We start from the raw sequence: 8,190 nt of genomic DNA on the forward strand, positions 1-8,190 counted from the left end.
AGTCCTATGTCGCATTGCAAAAATGTATCTGGTTCTTTCACTTTCTAAAACCAAAGAATTTATCTATTTATTTATAAAAAGTTGCTGCTTTTAAAGTGTGCCATCTTATGACCAAAAATTATATAACGTGAGCAACGAATGCAAGAACTCTAGTTCCTATTTCGAACTTTTTATCGAAAATATTTGTAAATATTTTAGATATATTATAGAAACTTTGTTAGAACTCCTATCTGATAATAAAATTTACCGTGAGCCAAACATGACAAACGTCTTCTCCTAATATCTTTTTCTTTATAGGCGTAGACACTGTTTACGCGGTTATAGCCGAATATACGATAGCGCATCAGTCGTTCTTGTTTTTCGCAGCTTGGCGCCAATTGGAGATTCCAAGCGAAGCTAGTTTCTGCGGGTACTGCTTGATACTTTCAAAGATGGAGTGTTTTCGTCCTCTCAATTGGTTGAACTATATCAATGTTATCGTATATCTCATATAGCTCATCGTTCCGTCAAATGCGATATTCGTCATGACCAAAGCGCAAATGGAACAGTTTGTTGACGGTGGGCTTTAATCTTTCACACAGTATGCTTGATAGAACCTTATATGGGATGTTGAGAAGGCTTATCCCACCTCAGTTGGCGCAGATTATGGGGCCAGCCTTTTTGTGGATTGGGCAGAGCATAATTAAATTCATATTTATTTTATATTATGCTTCCGACCATATTCTATAAGAAAGCTGATGCATGCTCCTTGACATTTTTATGAAATTAAATAACAAAGCTTGTAATAATAATGTGGTTTAACATTAGTATGAATAGAACTTGTTTAGACGTTAGTCCAAAGCTCATATCCGAAGTGTAATGAAATCTGAAAATTTTGGTTAACGTTTGGCAAATCATTTCAAATCATTACATTTAGCGTCTTCGATTCAATTTATATCTGCTATGTCTTATTTGGGGATGAATTTCATGAAATGAATTCATTAAAATATGACACAGATTTGATTGACCACTAATAAGATCAAAATTTGATTTTAATCCAAAAACAATTTCTTTGAACAGTGAATTTTGAATTTTTTCGTAAAAATTTTAAAATAAAGTTTTGCAACACCTGAAGTTATTTCCCGGCTTTAAGCGCGACAAATTGCAAGAGTATGAAATGTTCGGTTACAACCGAGTAGGGTTATGCAGAGCTTTCCTTACTTGTTTTAAATTGATAATGCTGCCAAGCCTGCCAATGTTTCCTGGCACATTGCAGAGCACAGGCAGGTTTTGATAAGCGTCAATTTAGAAAAATTTAGAGTATACATCTTGAAATAAATTAAAAAATTTTACTTAAAACCGTTGTACGAGTATTTGTCAAACAAGCGAAATCCCAATATGTTCTCCTCCAATTCCAACAAATAGTAAAATAGAGTGTATAATGTAATACCGACAAATGAAAACACCAGCAAATGAAAATTCGGAGAGAAGAAATTAAAATAAGGCACTACATTTAATAAAAAAATGATAATATGGTTGCTAGATTCCAAAGAATAAGACGCTCCTATCCGAATGTAAAATTATTGAATTTTAGTTGAGTAATTAAAAACAAAAAAATACTGTGTGTATTTTATGAAAGGTGGCAGTATGTTCGAGGATTGGCGGGCTTCTCTTTCTGTGCTTCGGTTGAAAAGAGGGCGAGTTCCCTTTTGCTGTTTACAAATACGGACACGATAAAATATTTTTCACATGTCGGCATTTTGGCTTGTCGATATTTTGATTTTTTGGTGTTTTCAGTTGTCGGTGTTTTGATTTAGCTCCAGATTTGAATTTTGACGGTATTTTGATGGGTCGGTCCGAATGGATGTTGGTTATAATCTTTTTTGCACATTGACAGCTATTAAAATAATTAACTTTTTTGGATTTTTGTTTTTTAACCCAAGTAAACCAACGTGAGGATGGAGTCATGTGTAGAAGTTCACGCAAGTGAGGAAAGTTCTCTGATCGTCATTCACTTGGGAGTGGCCAGAAACGATTCTTTTACATATGACTCAAGCAGCTCACGACTTCCGGTCTTTGACCAAGTATCCTCTGGGTAGCCTAAGAACATCCGTTTGAAGGCGAGCTAAAGTGATAAGGCGAAATATCCCCTACTTTGGATTGTGCGCTGGGTTTGGGACCCGCCACGTAAAAAAAAACACCCCCAATGAAAAAGCAAACACAGCCTCGGATGAGAGACCCCCCTTTTGATGACGACCATGGCAAACGAAATAAGGACTATGATTTGAGGGCATGCACCTGGAATGTCCGGTCCCTTAATTGGGAAGGTGCCGCTGCCCAGCTGGTAGATGTCCTCGTAAAGATAAAGGCTGACATCACCGCCGTCCAAGAAATGCGATGGACGGGACATGGACAGAGACGAGTATGTCCTTGTGACATTTACTACAGTGGCCATATAAAGAAGCGCAAGTTTGGTGTTGGATTCGTGGTGCGAGAGAGACTCCGTCGCCGAGTACTATCATTCACTCCGGAGAATGAACGTCTAGCCACAATCCGCATCAAAGCGAGGTTCTTCAACATATCGCCGATTTGCGCCCACGCCCCGACGGAAGAGAAGGACGATGTGACCAAAGATGACTTTTATGAGTGCTTGGAGCGCACTTATGAGAGATGCCCCGCCACGATGTCAAAATCGTGCTTGGCGACTTCAACGCCAGGGTGGGCAAAGAAGGTATCTTTGGCACTACGGTCGGTAAATTCAGCCTCTACGAGGAAACATCCCCAAATGGGTTGAGGCTGATCGACTTCGTCGGGGCCCGAAACATGGTTATCTGTAGTACTAGATTCCAGCATAAGAAGATACATCAAGCTACCTGGCTGTCTCCGGCTCGAAAAACCACCAACCAGATCGATCATGTTGTGATAGACGGAAGACACGTCTCCAGTGTTTTAGATGTGCGTGCGCTCCGAGGTCCTAACATCGACTCGGACCACTATCATGTTGCAGCCAAGATTCGCACCCGCCTCTGTGCAGCAAAAAACGCACGCCAACAAACACAAGGAAGGTTCGACGTCGACAAGCTGCAATCACAATAGACAGCCGAATGATTTTCCACTCGGCTTGCATTCCTGCTCTCTGAGAGCACTCGTCAACAACTATATAGGAACTGTGGGACGGCATTTCAAACTCCTTACGTACAGCTGCTACCGAAACCATTGATTTTCGGAAAGTGCAAAAGAACAGCTGGTACGACGAGGAGTGCCGTGTCGCAGCGGAGAGAACACAGGCTGCCTACCTCGCAACGTTACGATCGACCACAACACGTGCGGAATGGGATAGATACCGAGAGTTGAAGAGGGAAGCGAGACGCATTTGCAGACAGAAGAAGAAAAAGGCCGAAATGCGTGAGTACGAACAGCTTGATAAGCTGGCCGACAGGGGTAATGCTCGAAAATTCTACGAAAAAATGCGGCGACTTACAGAAGGTTTCAAGACCGGAGCATACTCCTGTAGAACCCCCAAAGGTGATCTAGCCACCGATGCCCAGAGCAGCGTTTGAAAAACTACGCTACTCCCGTAGCATTTCATTTTACTCTTGCTACCGCTCTCACTTTGTCGGGAGCCACAGCATAGTCTTAGCATAACAATGTAAAAGAAGTGCTCTACTCTGCTCCGAGTTTTGTTGGGTAAAAAACTATAGCTGGAGCGGTAGCAAAAAATTAAATTCTGCGCTATGCTCTGGCGTAGCGGTAGCAAAAAGTTGGGAGCGGTAGCACAGCAGAGCTAATGAAAATTTTCATGTGCTATAACTCCCGCATGTGTTTGTTGTTTTTTTTATTTTCTTTGCTATTTTCTGTCGTAATATTTGAATTAATTGAATAATTCAAACAAAAAAATGTTATGCAAATCATTTTGGCACTTGTTGCGTCAAGTGACTTTATAAATCTAAAATCAAATATTTTAAGAAATATATTAATAAAGTCAATTAGATAATAATTGAATAAATTATATATATTTTTTTACTATGTAAAATATTTACCATTTTTATATTACCAAAAACATCATCTATTCCAAATGTATTACAATACTCAATTACTATGAATTTTCGAAATTAATTTTAACTACCTTCCTTTCGCCTTTTTTATATACATTAGGGTGTTTTTTTAACTATTAATTTTTTTCAGTCCCGTCACGAAATTTCCTTGGAAATACCATACAAAAACTTCCTTGAAATGTTTAGCCCTAAATATTAACATTAAAAACTGGACCAAGGCATGTAAAAATTGTCCATAGAAAATACACGACAATCCTGATTTTTTATCTTTAAATTCCTACAGATCAGAGGTATTTTAAAGCATCGCTTGACTTTAGACGCATGTTTCTCAGAATTGTTCACTCTACAAAAGTGGCTAGAGCAACAAAGTCGAAACTCACACCGGCGAGGTATTACGGGGCTCTAAACTTGTTTTTTCCAAGAAATTCGCATTCGCTCGAAATGTGAAGAAGAAGTGTGAACAATTCTGAGAAACATGCGTCTAAAGTCAAGCGAGTTGTAGCACATGAAAATTTTCATTAGCTCTGCTGTGCTACCGCTTCCAATTTTTTGCTACCGCTACGCCAGAGCATAGCGCTGAATTTAATTTTTTGCTACCGCTCCAGCTATAGTTTTTTACCTAACAAAACTCGGAGCAGAGTAGAGCACTTCTTTTACATTGTTGTGCTAAGACTATGCTGTGGCTCCCGGAAAAGTGAGAGCGGTAGCGATAGCATAGCAATTATTCTAGAAATTTTGCTGCTACGGAGTAGTAAATGAGAACCCTGCTATTTAGTATAAATGCCTGTGCTGATACCTTATAATTTGTGTTTAAGGGTGAGCAAAGCGTGATTTCACAAATATTCGTTGGTGTTGCTGAAACTGCATTGTTTAGTCCGGTCACTTGGGCTGATACAGAGTGGGTGGGTATATCCAAACTTCTCTGAAGTCTTCGAGATATAAATGTGGCTTCCGATCCTGAATCAGTAAGAGCTCGCGCGGAATATCGCTGGCCATTATGTTCTATTTGAACCATTGCAGTACTGAGTAATATTTGCTTCCTACTTGGGTTGGGTGGGTCTTGGGTTGATGATTTAGTGGACTGTAAGTTGTAATGTAGGCTTGCCGATTTGTATTTGTGCTTTGGGTGGGTAGTGGTACTTGAAGCGTTTTCAAGGTTCGAACTAGTGACGTTTGGTATTTCCGGAGTGGATTCAGGTTGAAAGCTGGATTCTCTGTGTATCAGAGTATTGTGTTTTTTGTGACACTTACGACACGAGAATTTACTCACACAGTTCTTGTAGCTGTGTGATATGGCCAAGCAGTTATAGCAATAACCATATTTTTTGATTGTGGAGATACGTGTCTCTATATTCATTACGAGAAATTTGGGGCATTCACGAGTAGGGTGCTGCTTTTTGTAGAGCTTACAGCTTTCTGTATCTATAATATGTTGGTTAAAGTTGAAATTAGTATTCCTTTGAGTATTAGAGGGTCTGGCAATTGGCTTTGTGTGTCAATCTCAAGATTGTGTAAATTGGTTAAAACGTTATTGACCGAAGATTGTAAGCTTTTTATAGCACAACCGGTTTCCTTTGTTACTTGGGGTAGGTTAAAAAAGGTCTTTAATTGAGTGTTTACCTGCAACCTCTTATTTTCGTATTGGTCGACTAAATTTTTCCAGGCGAGTATGAAACCATCATTTGTTAGGAGTGCGTTTTGAATAATCTCTCTTGCTTCTCCTCGGGTCTTCTGAGTAAGGTGAAAGAGTCTTTCAACATTACTAATCCTTGGGTTACGGATATACAGGGCTGTAAACATATCCCGAAAGGTGGGCCAAGTTGTGTAATCTCCGTAAAAGATGTCGGTGTCGCATGGTGGAAGGTGAACTGCAGGAGCGAAATCCATCATTGTGGCTTCTGAAGTCCTTTCCTTAATGTGTTGGGTTGACACCTGTGTTTTACGCGCATCTACATCTTCGTTGATGGAAGCTAAGCAAGAGAGGTACATTCGATAACTTTTTTGGTACTTTTCTTTCACTTTAAAGAAATCGATGGTTTCATGACTTTCGCGAGAAATTCTTCTAATCGCATCGTATGAGCGCTTTGCTTTTTCATAAAGCGAATTTAGTTCGATCCTTTTAATTTCTAGGGTATAGACCGATTCATCTTCACTTTGGGTCTGAAGATGGTCTTCCACGAACTCCATTAAATTAGTTGTTGTAATTTTAAAATCTTCCATTTCCATTTTTAGGTAAGATATATTTAATATTTGGGTTGAATGAGAAAAACAAGTCGCATAGAGTTACGAAAACAAACTTTAAAAACCTTTTGTATAGTGATTTATTTATTTTCAAAATTTCAAAGTAATTGGCTTGTTTTTATCTCGATGATGTCCGATAAGATATATTTAATATTTGGGTTGAATGAGAAAAACAAGTCGCATAGAGTTACGAAAACAAACTTTAAAAACCTTTTGTATAGTGATTTATTTATTTTCAAAATTTCAAAGTAATTGGCTTGTTTTTATCTCGATGATGTCCGATTGTTAATATTGATGGGAAATTGTTAAATTTCCGATCAATCGTAGAAAAAAATCGATAAATTAAATTTTTGCAGGGTTTTGTATTTTTTCCTACTGGGTCACCTTTTTAATTTCCTACTGGGTATTTTTCTTTTGACGCGCTGTTCGCCAACAATTTTTGTCACCAACTAATACGAGTATAAGCGAATGAGTGCGCTATTCGTATGCAGGTATGTAGCGGGTGTATATTTATTTAAGTATATAATTTTAGTTCAACGAGAAGAATGCAATAGCCGACGGCAAAATATATGTATATATTTTATTATTGCACTTCTTCTCTTGGGTAAGTATATGGAAATATGTGTGTATATCAGTGGTCGGCATGAGAGGATCTGTCACTGCGTTGGTGAGCACGAAAAAAAAGTAGCAAAAAGAGTAGCCCAGTGAGAAATTGGAAGTAAAATTAACCCTTTCGGGGCTTCTTTTTTGTTTTTGGTTTTAAAAATCTAATTTTTAGCTTTTTTATATACTTAAGCCTACCTTATGAATAATCAAAACTAATTTTTTAACATTTTGTTGGCAAAAGTGGGTTTTGGACACTATGCCGTATGGCATAGAATCAATTTAAAGGAAAAAAATATAATATATAAGTTTTTAATTCAGTTTTAAAATTGTTGTTTTTATTGGATTAAAAGCATTTACGTTTTACAGGTGTATACTCAGGCCAATGTTGAATACCATCGAACCTGAAGGTGCCCTTTCATATGAAGGTCTTGATTTCGAAGTTGATGGAGTGCTAGAAAGGTCTAAGTCCTCCGATTGCTTGGGTCTTCCTCTTTTCCGTGCGCCACTTTGAACTGTCGCCAATGCCAGCAATCCATCAACTACATCATTCCGGAACGCTAATAAATCCGTTTGATCTTTCTTTCTTATGTTATTACTTTCGCAAATCATTGCGATATTCTAACCAAGAGTTGCATACTGCTAAGTCCAGAAAATGGTCGAAAACTCTAAGGGTCCACTTTTTTGTCCGAATAGAAATTCGATACAAAGATAGCAAAAAGTCGACTCCTCCCATATATTTATTATACACAAGGCTGGTATTTTTTGTAATCGAGGATATCCGATTGTTCCAATAATGATTTCCAATCCCATTAATGTCAGGATCTCTTGATTTGTTGCCTGAACAATAGTGTCAATAAAATCATATGGAAAGTACTTTAGAAAATATGAAACAGGAGTTTTTGCATCTTGCATTGGATAACTTTCTGAAAATCCTGAGATTGGAGTATTCCATTCTGCCTTTGCCCATCTATATTTTTTTTTTTTTTTTTTTTTTTTATTTTCCATCTATATGAAATAATTTTTTTGAATGGTGGATCCGAGGCATCTTCTAAATCCATCAAATCATCTCCTACATCCAAATTTTTCTCAAATTGATCAGAATTCCCATCCGGATTAGTTAACTCTTCGATCAAGAAGGCATTGTTATTTCTATAATTTAAAGTTTGCAATAGTGACTCCAAAACACCATTTTCTTCTTCTTCCTCATCATCAAAATCAGATATATCTGAGTTATCAAAACTAATTAAAATATTTTCTATTTCTTCGGTGTTTAGTTTATTAGGCATTGTCAACACGTCTAGTCAGTATG

The 8,190-nt window shown here is 37.8% G+C and overlaps 2 protein-coding genes across 3 annotated transcripts in view; one reads left to right on the forward strand and one right to left on the reverse strand.

Annotated features, from left to right (window-relative positions):
- LOC125776636 (uncharacterized) overlaps positions 1 to 8,190 on the forward strand; it is a 502,262-nt gene that overhangs the window by 139,358 nt on the left and 354,714 nt on the right. The gene's annotated exons all lie outside the window — the stretch shown is intronic.
- LOC105228315 (homeobox protein Nkx-2.1) overlaps positions 1 to 8,190 on the reverse strand; it is a 143,246-nt gene that overhangs the window by 117,487 nt on the left and 17,569 nt on the right. The window lies entirely within an intron of this gene.

Source organism: Bactrocera dorsalis, chromosome 2 (genome assembly GCF_023373825.1).
Source record: "Bactrocera dorsalis isolate Fly_Bdor chromosome 2, ASM2337382v1, whole genome shotgun sequence".
In the NCBI taxonomy this organism is placed as follows: domain Eukaryota; kingdom Metazoa; phylum Arthropoda; class Insecta; order Diptera; family Tephritidae; genus Bactrocera; species Bactrocera dorsalis.